Below are 15,963 nucleotides of genomic sequence, written 5' to 3'. Positions count from 1 at the left end.
TACAGAACATATAAAAGTTCACCAAAACACAGATACATTGTCCTGCAACCTAGAAAATATGTTTCACACTGGGTTTCCACTATCTACATCTAGTATTGTGTTTAGCCCAGCTTCTTACTGCCATTAATGAGAAATAAGCAGAAATTACTAGAAGGGATCTGTGGTAGACCACACAGTTCTGCCAAATCTTCCCAGCCTAGGCCCCAGAAGTGCTAACACACAGATCCGAGAGGCCGATCCTCTGGGCACGGACCCTGGATACTGCATACCTGCCCAGGTGTCAGGTCCCCAAAGGCCAGCCTCAGCATAAAAGACAGGAGCAGACTGACTGGACCCAGAACATGCCTTCACCACAGCAAAACTCAATCCCTAGAAAGTCTCCCAGGCTGAAGGTTGAAATTTTCCCACTTAGGACCCTGTCATGGTTCAGAGGAAGCCGTTGTTGTTTCTGAAAGAGGACTGAACAGATCGGGCCCTTCCCTGAGTTATGTGGGAGCGATTTGTCCACTTGCCACTCATGGTACTAGAAATGCATCAGCAATGGACCAGGACATGTCTCACAGTGGCCCAGGGCTGGTCTACCCTGAACTGGAGGGACCTGGATCAACTTCTGCCAGTGCTGCTCAAGGGAGCCTACCTTTGCCCTTCATGACCTTGGCCCTTTTATCCATAGTACTGGAGTTGCTGCTTCCTCACCCTTAGGCTTCCAACCCATTGCCCAAGCTAGCCCTCACTGAGGAGCTGAAGCGTGGCGCCAGCACTCGGCTAAGCCTGTGAGCCCAGGTCCCTAGAGCCTCAGCCTGCCACCGTAAGGCGCAGCTTCCGGGAGCAGGCATATTGTTATTATTGTTTTTACAGCTTGCTATAAGGTGCACACCATGTTGTTGCATGTAATAATTAAAAAACAATCCACACTACCACATGCTTGGCACTGGCCCTCGGTGGTCTCGGTCTGTCCCCAGCCCTGCACATAGCCCGAGATCACGTTTCCCCTTGACAAGGCCTCTCCAGAGCTCTGAAATCGCTCTCTGGCTCCCCATGGGCAGCTGTGAGTGTACTCTGCCAGCCTGCTCCTTTCCCCTAGAGTTCAGTCATTGCCCAACCTTCCCTTCCCAAAGCCTGGCCGAAATCTGCCTCCGCTATGTTCTTTCCCTTTGCGCACCTGAGTTGCCGCAGAATGGGAAACACCTGACAATCTTGGTTTAGACTCAATAGACAACACAATCACCGGGCGCAGAATCTATCATCTTAAACTTATCAACTATTCTATGTTAGACGTTTTCCCGTGGCGGATCCTTGTGAATTCCGCCACCAGATCTACCAGTCCCCAGCCTACAACTTGGCCACTTTGCCCCTGCCTCTCCGTCCAAAAGGAAGTGCCCTCCTCCTGCCTTCCCTCTTCCTCTCTCAGACCGGGAAGGGCCACCTCCTCCTCGCCCGGTTATTGGCTTCTTGTTGTCTTTATTATTTAATTAATTAGGGGAAAATTCCGCTACACCACATCTTACAAGTTACATCTGGAAAACTCTTGAGAAACCCCGCCCCTTCTTGTGTGTGTGGTGTATGTGAAGGGGGTGTGTATATGTGTGTGTGTGTGTGTGTATGGATGGTGTGTGTGTGTGTGTGTGTGTGTGTGTGTGTGTGTGTGTGTGTATGGATGGTGTGTGTGTGTGTATGGGTGGTGTGTGGGTATGGGTGGTGTATATGTGAGTGTGTGTGGTGTGTGTGTATGGGTGGTGTATATGTGAGTGTGTGTGTGTATGGGTGGTGTGTGGGTATGGGTGGTATATATGAGTGTGCGTGTGCACACACACACAAAGAGGCCAGGCCAGGGCATTGGGTGTCCTCCTCTTTTACTTTCTGCCTTATTCCTTTCAGGCAGCGCCTCTCACTGAACCCAGAGCCCATATTTATTAGCTATTCTAGCCACCAGCGATCCCATTCTGTGTGTGTGTGGTTAAATGTGTGAAGCCAGAAAAAAAGGCTTGAATTCCTTCACAAACCCGGGCTCCTCCCATCCTTCTTTTCATAGCTAATTTAGTTAAGTGTTTAAACAATGTAAACCTGGCAGCTCCCATCTATTGAAGTCGAGATTGAGCGCAGCTGCCGCCCAGCCCCAACCCTGCAGCCCAGCCTGGGCTGCAGCGTCCATCAGCTTTCCTGAAATAGCAAGACTTGCTTCCTTCCAGGCTTCCGTCCCCTGGAATAACCCGGGGAGGAGGCCGCATTTCCTCTGCCCAGGCCACTTTATTCACTACCACCCAGTGAGTCCATATTTGGAGAAAAAAATTTCACTGCTGTGTGGAATGAAATCATACAGTTGCAAATAGCCGACGCGGATTTAAATCAAAAGGAGCCAACGATGAGATCGTGTGTGTGCACATGTAAATCCATACATACCTCTCCAGAGAGAGGCAGGGCAGGGAGTGAGCTAACTCGCTCACAGCAGGTGACAAGTGGGGCTCAGACAACTGCAGGCACCTTTGGTCCTCATTCTTCCTGGTCAGATTCAACTAACTAGATGAGGACAGGCCAGCGCCCTCAAGACACAGTCCCAGTAATTGTCAAGATGCTGCGTGGGCAGCTTGTGGAGTGGGCTATCTTCAAATTACCCATGTATGGAAAAAAAAAGCCGGGTACCAGGTCATGCAGGACATGTTTCGAGTACACCTCACTTCTCAAGTCTTGTCATCATATTCTCGGTTCGCCGCTAAGCCAAGTCGATTTTTATCTCCTAGATATGCACCCGATATCGTGCACCAAAAGGAAAAAAAATGCACGCCAGAAAAAGCTAAATCTAATTTATGACACTCTGGGTGTTGGGTGTTTAAGTTCCCTTGAGCTCATTTGTGCTGTGAGAATTGACTTTGCAAAGGTCTCATCACTGTGCACCAGCACCCACCTAGATTACAAGGGTGTGTGTGCGGGGCTGTTTGAGACTTACAATGAAGACCCCTCCATCTAAACATGGGCCTTGGGGAGTGGTACTCTCCTCCCACAGCTGCAGCATTCAGAAACACATTCACACACCTGAAACACAAGGGGGAGTGAGAATCTACGGAAATCAATGCTCTGCTCAAAATGGAGACTACTTACTGGCGACACCACTCCATTTTGGTTGTATCAGTGCTGGGGAAGACTGCAGAAGAACCAGTGTCTAGGGGTTGAGTTACACTCATGACTAGGCCCCCGCTTCTCTGCTCCTCCTTTGAATGCATGCTCAGGGCCTTGCTAATCTCATGAGACGTACTCCTCACAGACTCCGACAATAGTCCTTACTCTAGGACCTTCAAACAGCACTGGCTGATCTGTGCTAGCTCAAGCTGGTCATGACGGGAGTGGGCTCACTACTTGGGGAATTCGAGATAGCCTGAGGACATGGCTCCGAGAGTGTTGGGAGAACAGTGCTTTCCCCATCCAGGCTATAGAGGATGCTGTGTGAGCTCACTGTTTCTGTTCACCTGATCCGTCACCCTTGCCTGCAGTAGCAGTCCTCTCCCATGTTCTCTAAACCTCTGGTTAACTACACTGGATACTTCATACACACCATTAGAGAATGCAAAGTTGTTACAATTTCATTGGACATCTTTTTGTTTAGCTAAATAAATTAACATAGTTACTATTTGACTCTGTCAACAATGAGTCCCGTTTTGTTCCCTGCTCAGGGTCCTGCCATTGTTCTCCTAGTGTTGGAATTCACCCACTATATCTTTTCCTATTGCCTTATGTTAATAATTTTTGTATTGACTAGGCACACTAATACAATATTTAGATTTTTTTAACCTAATATAAAATCTGATTCAAGATGAAAATTCATCGTAATCATTTTCTTAACAGGATTCATATACTTGGTTTTATTTCTGCTGTCTTATTTTTCTTTTTAATAGATCTTTTCATATGCCGGCTATTTTTTCAACCTGACTTTTCCTTTGTGATTTTGAAAATCATATCTACTTTTTTATTCTTTTACTAATGATGCTTAATCGATATGCATTTAAATCAATTTCATCTAATTTTTATTATCAAAATAAAGCGATGTCAATTGACTGTTTTCTCTAAACTATAAAGAATATTCTGTGCTGTCTGGTCTTCTGGTCATTCAATTCTCAGTTTTTGCTAGTGGTGATATTTGATGTACAGTTATTATTAAGTTGATGATTTTTAAGCATGGGATCACTTTCAAAAATGTAGCCACTTTATTATGTTTTAATATAATATTGAGAATTAATTTTGTTTCATGAGGTTTTGTTTCCTTTGGCGGAAAGGAGTTGTTTGTTTTCCTTAGACTCTTCCACCAAATTGGCTTATCTAACTCAAGATATTTTTTTCAGGCACTCATGTAGGATAGAGAGCTTTGAGCTTATGTATACAAAAGTCTACTGACTGCTGCAATACAGCCAAAGGACGCCTGCACAGGTGCAGGCGTGAGACCCATCTTCATTTTGAACAGCGGCTTCTGTAGAATAACATATCCCAGGATTGCCTGAGTACCTCCCCTTTAACCTGGCCTGGGCACCTCCCCTTTAACCTGGCCTGGGCACCTCCCCTTTAACCTGGCCTGGGCACCTCCCCTTTAACCTGGCCTGAATACCTCCCCTTTAACCTGGCCTGGGCACCTCCCCTTTAACCTGGCCTGAGTACCTCCCCTTTAACTGGCCTGGGCACCTCCCCTTTAACTGGCCTGAGCACCTCCCCTTTAACCTGGCCTGGGTACCTCCCCTTTAACTGGCCTGAGCACCTCCCCTTTAACTGGCCTGAGCACCTCCCCTTTAACTGGCTTGAGCGGTTCCCCTTTAACCTGGTGTTCTCATGTGACTTACAGTCCTTAGGGTCACCTTGATTCTGCAGAGTTTGACTGATCAATGTCAGCTTTCTGTTTCAAAGGCCAAGTTGGAGTCAAATGTCATCTGCTTTGCTCCTCACTGAATTAGGGAATTTTTGTTTGGTTGTTTGGTTGGTTGGTTGGTTGGTTTGGTTTGGTTTAGTTTGGTTTTTTTTTGTTTGTTTGTTGGGTTTTGGGGTTTTTTTGTTGTTGTTGTTGTTTTGTTTTGTCTTGGTCTTGAAATCAAAGCAACTTAGTATATAAGCCTAGGTTTAAAAAAAAAAAAATCTCGTTAATTCTGTTATTTAGAAAAGTTAAGTCTTTCCGTCACTTCAGAAAGTTCAACCTAAATGGCAATTTGGTGACTGTCCTGTTGGCTGTTTTCTTGGAAGTCCTAACATGTGTATAAACATGAGTTAAACACATCTCATTTGTGCCATTCATAGAGTTCACTGCCTGGCTTCTGGCTTCTCTGGGCTCTGGGATCTCAAAGCTGACCCTGCTCCATCGATCTCGGTGCGGGAGGAGTCTTTTGCCGTTTTCTGGTGGGATGCATTTCCTTCTCCTTTCCCTAGACTGCTTGGTTGACTCTGCTCAAGTTTCACGGAAGCCAAGCTCTGTTTTGAGACAGACCGGAAACAAACATCAGAAGCATTCTCCAGATTTCCGGTGTCCTGCAGAAACTCAGTTCTTAAGGCGATGTTTGTTTTGACTATTGATTGTCCTTGAACCATGAGTCCTCCCATACCTGATGACCCTCTGTGTACTCATTGCCATGCCATTCTGCTCCAGAGCCAGGGCAGGGGAGAAAAAGAGGGTTCTATTTCAGAGGTCTCCTGAGAAGAGGGAGAGGCTAAAATGCAGGCAGCCTAGCTCTGAGTGGCGTGTGGGGTACACTGCTGGGCTGCCCTGACTTCTTTTCATGGCTCTAAAAGTGTTTTTGCTCTTTGTGGAGCCATGGCTTAGGATCATGGCTGTTCCTGACCTGGCCTCAAAGCTATGACAAGGGTCAGCAAGGGGACAGCACCACTATGAGACTGTGAAGGACAAAAAGTTCATTTACTAAGTTTTTCCTGCAAAACCAGAGGATCCTCAAAGTTTGACTCCCCATACTTTCCAAGAACAGCCTTTACTCATGCACTCCATGGGGGTAACTTAAAGGAAGGCCTGGTATCTTCCTGCTCTTGTCAGCCCTCCCAAACCCTCAACCCACACTTCTTTTTCAGCAGTAAAGTCATTGAGCATTATCTCTTATATGTCACAGTAAAAATATTTTCCTGAATTTTCCTCTTCCAACTAAAGAGCCCATTTGTCTCCTGTCTTTGGAACAAATGCTATACAAATGCTATATAAACTCCATTTGCATTTGGATATTGTTCTGTTGAATATATAATCCAATTTAACAATAGGGCCCATTGTCAACTTTATTCTCAATACGTAGTCCAGTCATAAATTATCAAGGCCCACAAGCTGCTCAGCCTTCTATAGGTTTCTGGCAAGATGTTGTACAGATAAGATTTTGTATAGGAAGCAATTGTGGCTTCATTCTGTGATAGGCAAGGTGCCAGGAAATACTAAATCAAGTGGCAATGGAGTCTCTTGAGAAAGTTATTCCTGATCTGTGATGATAGTTCAAACAATGCTGCCGCCCTTGTTTGTGCACTGGAAAGACCACTGAGTTATGTCTTATTCTATCAAGGACCAGCCAGTCTGCCAAGCCCAGCACTGGGGCTGAGACACAGAACAGCTCCATCATGTTAACGCCCAATGTCTGGGAAAGGCAATTTCTTATTGCCACAATATAGCTACGTGTTCGTTTCTCCCAGCACATCTGGCACACCCAAGCCTATGAGGGCATTGTAAAAGTGGGAAAATGGATTTGAGGAGAGGTCAAGAATAGAGGGTGAGAATACAAGGAGAAAATGGGTGTGGCCATTAACCAAAAATGCCCAAGAGTCCTGGGCTGTAGGGGCGTATGGCTATAGTCCCAGCACTTGGGAGGCAGAGGCAGGCAGATCTCTCCAGGACAGCCAAGCTACACAAAGAGAAGCCTTGTCTCAAAATAAAACAAAATACTGCCAAAGGCTAGGGCATGCATCTGTTATAATGTATTAGAATTGCAAGAGACAAGCCCTGCAAGGTTAGTGTCCAACTGTTCAAGTACCTAGAATGTTGGGGGCAGGGGGAGTTTGTGTTCTCTTATCTTAGTTCTAGAAATTTAACAATAGCAGACTCACGTAGCCCAGTAGAAGTGTGATACACGCCACATGTGTAATTTCAAATTTTCTCATAGCCACATTAAAAGAGCACACAGAAACAGCTAAAATCATCAGGAACAATTTATATTTGACCTAAAGTATTTGGAACATTCCCATTCTAGTATGTACCAGGCATTAACCTGATCCATGGAATAGGTGATGTTCTTCTCTTTACTCCAGGCCTTAAAACCCAAGTGAGTCTGGGTACATTTGGCGCACCCAGGCAACCCCAGCAATCCACCGTCCTCCATGCCAATAGCCCTGCATACTAACAAGTGACTGCTGTGCAGAACAAGACCCCTCTTGAACGCAGCATTCTCAGCCCCGCTCACCTTTTTGTCCCCCTGAACCTGAAGCCTCCCTTTCCCAGTTAGTACAGACCTCTGGGAGGGATGCACCGCCTTATCAGCCCCTTGAATAAACTGCGCATGGCCCTTTAGAGAGGCAGCACTCTCCACGCTGACAAGCTGTAGGATCAGAGAGGCCTCTGCTGACCAATGAATGAAGAAAATGTAGAATGGGGTGTCTGTCATTCAACCAATGAACGAAATCTTGTCATTAGGGTAACAAGGATGGAACTGGAGGGCATTGTGTCAAGTGATTAAGTCAGGGACAGAAAGACAGATGCACAAGGTCCTCGTATGTCATGCCTGCTTGGTCGGTTTGTTTTCTCAACCTAGCACAAACTAGAGTCATCTGGGAAGAGGGAACCATAGTTAAGGGGTTTCTTCCATTAAATTACCTACAGACAAATCTCTGGGACATTTTCTTGATTGAAGATTAATGTGGGCAGGCTTGGGCCACTGTAGGGGGTGCCATCCCTGGGCAGGTGGTCTTCGATTTTATAAGAAAGCAAATGGGGAGCAAGCCAGGAAGCAGCCTTACTCCATGGCCTCTGCTTCAGTTCCTGCCTCGAGTTCTCTTCACGGTATACTGTCACCTGTAAGATGAAGTAAACCATTTCCTCCACACGTCGTTTTGGCCCTGCTGTTTAGCACAATAACACAAGGTAAGCTGGGTTATACATGAAAGCCAAAAAGTCAGTCTCATAGAAACAGAAAGCAGAGGAGTAGCCAGCCAAGGTTGGAACGGGGGTGGGGCGTGGGGGGGGGAAGCTGGGTAACAGAAACCAAACTACAGTTAGATCCGAGGAGTAAGTCCCCAAGGAGTAAGTCCCAGCATTCTCTAATGCCACACAGAGCAGCAGGGGACTGTGACTTACACCTCACTACAGAGTAAAGAACCAACGGAGGATTTTAAAATTTCCCAGTATGAACAAAGAGTAAACGTTTCAGACAGGAATGCTTCTGGCCATGGCAATGCATGCCCGTAACTCCAGCACTTGGGAGACTGAGGCAGGAGAACGACTTTGAGTTCCAGGCCAGTCTAGGCTTTGCGATTTAAAAATCAAAGAAGCACAGGGAAAGAGATGCTATCAGCCCTTTTGTTTTTTATCTTTCTTGTCACCAGATATGAAGGTTTCACATGGTACCCTGAGAGTGCTCACGGTTATGTGTTGATAAAATGAAAAATTGAGGAAGTCTGATGGAGCCTTTGCTCCCAGGGTTCTTGCCAGCCTTGCTCAATAGGTCCGGCCAAACCATACAGCCTGAGGGGGCGCTGCCTGGCTGCGATGACTCATCTTGGTTATCAATGTGACTTGATCTAGAGTCAACTAAACACAAGCAGCTGGGCACTCCTGTGAGGGATTTTCTTGATCAGATTATTTGAAGCAGGAAGACCCACCCTACCCATGGGCAGCACCTTCTGGTGGCGGCCCACATAAAAGGACGTGGAAGAAGGAAACTTTCACTCTTTACCGGCTGCCCTCGCTTTCACTGGCAGGTTCTGCCCTGATGTTGGAATCAACTTCTTCAGGCTTCCAAAGCAGACGGAAGACTAGCAGTTCTCCCAGAATCCTCCAAGCCTTTAGCGCCAAATTGGAACTTCTAAAACATCCAGCACTGGGAACTATCAGTGTGAGACAGCCATTGTTGGACTACAAGAACCACGTCATGTAAGCCAATCTAATGAACTCCCCTTAATATATATATTCGCTCTAACAGCTCTGTGTCTTTAGAGCACCGTGACTGATACACTGCAGAACAGGTCAACTTCCAGTGGGCTTAGTCTTTGCTGCCCAAGTCTGTCTTCATCTTGCTCTTCTCCCTTCTGAGACTCCCTTCCCACATCATGCAGGGCTTCCTGGCCTCAGAGAGGATGTAGCAGGGTGAGGGGAAAGGGTGTGTGATTCTGTAACTGGACCAGTGCATGAACTCAAGGTCGAGGTCTAGCTATGGGACGCATGACACTGGAAAGCAGTGCCCCACCCAGGCAGCTTGAAGCTGCATCCACCAACCAAACCGGGCAAGGGCCAGAGTTGTCAGCCTGTGGATCGGAAGAGATTCATGCTACGGGATGACAGAGTGTGTGATCAAAACTGTTCTAACTCTAAGCTTCCTGGCATCCGTCACCTGCCTGACTTCACATACCTGCCCATCACTTCGTCTTCGAGTGCACCCACAGATATTACCACTGAGGTAACAATAAACATCTCATCTTACAGATCCCTGGCTATCACCTCTGACATTTGAATGGGTAAACTGTTTGTGTAACTCCTGATGGTTTGTCTCATCTGAATTGGTTGCACCAACTTTCTCTGCGGCCTAAGCTGTGGTCTCAGGGCAGCCCAAGTTCTCTGCGCTGCCCCCAGGCTGCAAGAGTAGAATGATCTGTGTCTGTTAGCACCCAGGACTCATGGTCTCAAGGCTGTCCCGGTGTTAATGGGCTCTGCGGAGTTTCTCCATATTCTGATGGGCACCCAGATACACTCTGCCTCTTCTGCACACCATGCAGAAGCAGTGTCTCCTGTCCTGGCTTTACAGACCTTTCTGGAAAGGAGCAATCCTGTCTTGTTCCCCTGTGCTTTACAGCTTAAATGAAGCAAAGACTCCCACTTCGCTAGAAATGTCTGTCATTGCCCAACCACCAGAGTAGACTTCCCCCCCCAGTAAACTGACACTGGCGAGGATCCAGCCTGCTCCTGACACACCTATTTCCACTTCTCTTCCTCCCAGCCTGTTTGCAAAGCTTGAAGCTCTGTCTTGAAACATTGCATAGGCAATGATCATGGATGCTTCTTAATCTTTTTTTTTCCCCACATTTTCCTGAGTAAACATATAAGGAGCATTGGTGCCTTTGAGCCTGAGAAATTTAGTTTTGAATCTTGGCTCCAAGATTTAATAATTCTATGACATCTGGGCAAATTGCTTAACCTCATTGAGCCCTACTTTTTCACCACAGAAATATGCTAAGCTGTGGGGGAGCAGATGACATTGTGAGCGAATGTGACATTAGCGTGTCATGTCAAGATCCCAAGACCTCAGACTCATGACGGGCAATGCCTTCCCCTGGTCCAAGTACAGATGTTACCAATGAAAACCAGTGTGTGCACAAACTAACCGTAGCTTCCTCTCCCAGGAAGACTGTGACAAGAGACTGTCCCCCTACAGAGACTGCCTACTCTGAGACCCCTACTACAGAGACCCCATTAGCTCACCCACCTCCGCCATGTTGGATCTATACAGGGAAGCTGCCTCCTTGGGCAGTGGTGTGTATTCAATATGAGAAGCCTCCAAGCTGCTGGCATGTGTCTGTGTGCCTGTCCTAGCTTCATCACCCTAGTCAGGTTTCTGTGACAATAAATCCTATCGATAAGGTTGTCACGATGACCAGGAATATCCAGAAAGGTGGCATAGGTGAGATGTTTTCCACAAAACTGACATTGTTAAAGACAAAGTGCATTATGGGCCCAAGGGAAAGAAGCTGAGACAAAATAACCCTTCGGATGGGAGCCATATTAGGAAAGTTGGCAGTCATGAATATCGGGGTAGGGATCCTTAAAGGGGGAAGCTTTAATGTACCTCAGTTCCCGAGGATCAGGAGAGTTACAACATTGACAGAGCAATAAGGTCTCTGAGGGAGAGAGAGACCCTTCAGGTCCAAAGAAGGGGGGATTCTGTCTTCATGGGAGGTAAGTTCTATATTATATGACTTAGCCTATGTACTAGAAGGCTGTGACAAAGACTAGCTATAATTCAAGGGAGTTTTGTATCTTAGCAGTAGTGAGGGGATCAGGTCCTGCCTGAAACATCAAGGAGGAGGGAGAGAGCTCAACTCTGAGGTTGCTGAAAGGCCACAGCATTTTGGTATTAACTCTGTCCAGGACAGAGAGCGCAGGGATGTGGCCTGATTTCTGGGTGAGATTAACTGGTGGACTTATTCTATTGTGTGTTAGAGACGACTGCTTTTTAGTGAACCATTCCTTTGCCCATGATGTAACCACTCCCTCCTAACTCCGTCCTACTCTTGACAGATGTTAGCGGTCTTAGTTCCACTTCAGACTGTCCACAACCTGAATCCCAGGAATGGCTGCTATTTGGTGGCCTATTTAACAATGTTCTACAAAGCCCAATTATCCCAAACTCTCATTGTATGTCCTTGTCTTACTGTGACCAGGCCTCCCTACATCTCTTATGTGTGTCCATGAAGCCCCACCCAGTGTTCTGAACATTTGAAATAGGTAGTGTGGCTTAGCCCATCTTCTATTGTCAGAGCAAGGTATCTTTATAAGACAGAGACGTCTACTAAATTCACAATTATGGTGTCTAGAGAGTCCAAATAGCATGGACTCTGACCCTTAACAAGGGGCCTCTCTGCTCACAACTGGCAAAGACACAGAAAGGAAGCTGGCCATTAGCAGAAGGATTCCTGGTGTAGTGTGGCCTGGCTTTATAATTCACTGTCACAGGAACTGCCCAGGACGGCTAAGCACTCCTGGCTCTCAGGCTCTGGGACGCAGGACAAATTCTTCCACTGTTCTCCAGTTCTGCAGACAAAAAAACATGGGAATCTCAGTCTTCATAGCCACAGAATCCTATTCTTATAGTGAGACTCTATGTCTGTGAGGGCAGGTGTGTGTGTGTGTGTGTGTGTGTGTGTGTGTGTGTGTGTGTGTGTGTGTGTTGGTTTGTCTGTCTGTGCCTGTGTGTCTGTGTGTCTGCATGTGTGTGTTTCCTATGGTGGTTCCATTTCTCTGGAGAACTTGGACAATGCTAAGATGTCTCACCCATTCCTGATGACCACTCCTAGTGCCTGCAGCACCCCTACCTGATACCCTTTTCTCCAAGCCCTGTCACCATCCTGGATGAGTTCTCAGTCCTTGGATCAGCTGATTTCCAGGGACCGTCACCCCGTAACCACTTGTGCCCATGGCATCTCCAGAATGCTGTCATCAGTGATGACTGCTGTGTTCCTGAATCAGCCTCTCGACACCCACCCTCTCCTCCCTTCTCCTCTCAGTCCCTTTCCCTCAGTCACTAACTATGACATAGATGTTTTAACACCATCAAATTTGCTGGCTCAAGAACCGCGCACTTTCTTGCTATCTAGCAGCTCCTTGTGTCTCTGCTTGTTTGATTTCTAATCCATTTAAGATTGCACAGAACAATTTCTACCATGCTTGCCGATCTCCACAGTGCCTTGGTTCCTCCATCTCCCTTTTTGACAAAAATCCCCTCAGAACCGATACATCTGCCAACTGTCTTGTGCTTATATCCCAGATGTTAATCACTGTTCAAGAAAAACAATTCCACAGGGTTGAACAATTTGGTACCATTATAATAGTTGGCAACATTCATTGAGGGTTTAATCTTGCCAGGCAGCATTCAAAGCATATTACATAGATTATCTCATCCTGCCTTCTACATCATGCTGGCCAGGTGCCCAGAATTCCTGTCCTCAAATCTCTGAAGTTCATTTACATCAGACAACCTTCTCCTGCTCAGAGAAGATAGAAGCCATCTATTAAGACACAGCGAACATCTTTCTCCACACTGTACCAATGCTGAACAGAAATGCTCCCCCCTTGTCCTCAGTCTCTCCCTCTCCCCCACCCCACATTCTGCTAGACTTCTGTCTACTTCTCTCTTCCACACTCAGCTTTCTCTCACATTTTTCTCAGGTCTTCATTTACATTTTGGTGAATCTTAAGATGGTTTCTTCGCTCCTGACCACTATTTTTCTTGTGCGCATGTCCAGCTGTAGAGACTTCATTACATCTCCTATGAAAACTGTTCCCCAATCATTCTGTCAATGCCCGTGTGTCTGTGTGTCTGCATGTGTGTGTTTCTTATGGTGGTTCCATTTCTCTGGAGAACTTGGTCAATGCTAAGATGTTAGAAACAAATCAAAGGAAAGTGATCCTCCAGTCACATGCTTAACCCAGATCTCTCAGTTCACGTGTACTCGACATTTCTCCTTGGATCTAGCCATCCAGCATGGGAAGACATAACAGAACTTCCCACATATGGCCACATCTCCATCTCTGTCATTATCTACCAAGATCACCCAATCAGGAATACAAGCTCTATTCCTATTTTCCCTCACTACCTCCCAACCATCTACTCATCCAATTTCTACTTCATCTGTCTCTTGGAAGACAATAGCCTCTGTGCTCTGTACCACCTCCATAGCCTAGAACTCCCACTGCACGACAGAAAGACTCTCTTATCTCTTCCCTTCACTGTGTTTATATTCAGCTCAATTTCCCTCAGGATCAAGCCCCAAAATCTTTCCTCAAATCATCAATGTATCTGACATGCTCTTCAGAATTGACTTCTACCCCTGAACTCCCTCACCAGCACTACATTTTGTTTCTATCTTTCTCTCCTCTGAAGTATAACCTACTGAGAAACTGTTGTCAATAAAGTTTTATTGACAAGATAAATTGTCATTAAGTACGTTAAAGAATACATCCAACACTTAACAAGTGAATCAGTATTATTTAGTTTAAACTGCTTGAGAAAAACTAAAGTTCCTTATTTTGTTTACTTCCCATGGCAACAAGATTAGTCTTTGTATTGACTAGATTTTCACTATTGTAGAGTGTGTGTGTGTGTGTGTGTGTGTGTGTGTGTGTGTGTGTATACCTGAGATGATTAGGTTTGAAAAATGAAAGGTCTGTTTTAGCTCACAATTTTGGAAGTTTTATTCTGTGGTCTGTTGGCTCCATTGCTTTCCAGCCTGTGATCAAGCAGAATATCACAGATGGAGTTGCGTGCAGGCACGCAGACAAGCTGTTCACCTCATAGGGAAGGAGAAATAGGGGAAAGAGAATGGTTTAAAATCCCACAATCCCCTTCAAAGACACACCCCTAAGAACATAGAATGTCTACGTTGGAAGTCCCAGAGCTAACAGTCTTAAGAAAGGGGCCTCAACATCCTGAGCATGGATCACATCCTGAGCCTTGACATCCTGAGCTTTTCCTCCTGAGAATCAGTCAGCCATGGCCAGAGGCATGGTGGGTGACTATGCTTGGAAGACCTGGGAGCTCAACAGCATCCCACGTACTAGAGTCCACTCAATCCAGAAGAGGTCTTGTTTCATGTTAATTCTGACTGAGGCTCCCACAGTCAATTTGAACTTAATTTCCGCGATGCAAATCTAGCATCTCTTGTTTGTTTTCATGTAAGCAATTTATGAGTCATTCTCTCTTGATACATTTTGTCTTCAAAAACACAAGCCCGTGGCCCAGATTAAGCAGTAGCAAGAGAATATAAAGAACAGAAGTTCAATCAATGTCCAAGAGCAATCCGAGACATAGGGTAGAGGCTAAGCCTACTCAGAAGGCAGCTAATGAAAGGAAGGAGCTTTCTGTCCACCGTCCAGTATGTTAAATGCCAGGCAGAGCAGGCAGCTGAGAGTCCCAACTGTCTCTCACATGTGCATATCTAGAGCAATAAAGAGCCTCAGACATTAGCAAATGACACCACATCAGCCTGTCACCATTTAGCTCTGACATGTATGAGTGTGAACTCCTCGTAAAATGTCACAGTGTCTAGGGAACAAGAGTGATTGGGAACCCAGTAACCCCCAGATCACTTTCTGCCTCGCAGGGCCACTAAGAGTCCTGGGCCTCCCAGCATAGCATGTATTTAATGCATCTCGTGGGATCTACTCCCCCACAGCAGGACAGGAAATGTTTGGGAAAGGAAAACTTTGTACTAGACGTCTGCCCAGATATGTTTCATCAATGACAGCACTGCTTGGGGACCTTTCTCCCCAGTCTGCTCCTGGAAGCATAGATATCTGTCTGGGGCCTTAAAGTCACCCCTCTGGGAATTTGGTAGTAACCACAGATATGTAATTTGTAATAACTGTCACACAAAATTCTGAGGTCACACAAAAGAGCATAAGTGGCCCAAGTACAAAACAATTGACAAAACAAGGCATTGCCCCACCTTGGTCAGTTCTGATACCTTCAGCCCAAGGTCTGCAGACGGACGGTAACTTTGTATTTATTTGTTCAGACAGGTACCTAATGGAGCAGCTTGTACCTCGTATCTTCTCATGGACTTGATGGGATCCTACAGGAAACTGAATTCCAGTGTCAGTGTCGCTCCCTCTGCTCTTGGACTCTAAGCCAAGAGTCTAAGGCAGCTCCTGTCCTACAGAGGTGATGAACACCATGTAAGAAGAGGTCACGAATACTCCATCTACATCATCTTAGTTATTAAACTCAAGCAGAACTGATACTGCTCCAAGACAAATGTCTTTCAATCACTCTGTCCACTATCATATAAAGCTTTAAACAGAGGAAGGAGAGAGATGGGGAGGAAGTATAGAATGTCTTGGGGAAGGGGACAGAAGGAAGAAAATGCCCAGAGCATGCACAAAGCCAAGCGGGTGGCTAACTGTGGAGGACTTAGCTCATCTAAGAAAGTGATAAGAATGGCTGGGGGAAATTGGACCTCGGAGACAGACACCCCAGTCTCTAAAGTGCTGGCCCCACAAGCATGAGAATCCGGGTTTTATAGCCAGAA

At 46.1% G+C, this 15,963-nt stretch overlaps 1 long non-coding RNA gene across 1 annotated transcript; it reads left to right on the top strand.

The window, feature by feature from the left end:
• The first annotated feature begins 8,911 nt into the window (after positions 1–8,911).
• On the top strand, positions 8,912–15,673 carry LOC116904615. Its single transcript, XR_004388344.1, has 2 exons — positions 8,912–9,620; positions 15,451–15,673. It is a non-coding gene; the product is annotated as an uncharacterized LOC116904615 (long non-coding RNA).
• The last annotated feature ends 290 nt before the right edge of the window (positions 15,674–15,963 follow it).

This window comes from Rattus rattus, chromosome 6 (assembly GCF_011064425.1).
Source record: "Rattus rattus isolate New Zealand chromosome 6, Rrattus_CSIRO_v1, whole genome shotgun sequence".
NCBI lineage: Eukaryota > Metazoa > Chordata > Mammalia > Rodentia > Muridae > Rattus > Rattus rattus.
The sequence above is the reverse complement of the archived record's forward strand: the minus strand, read 5'-3'. Positions and strand labels throughout refer to the sequence as shown.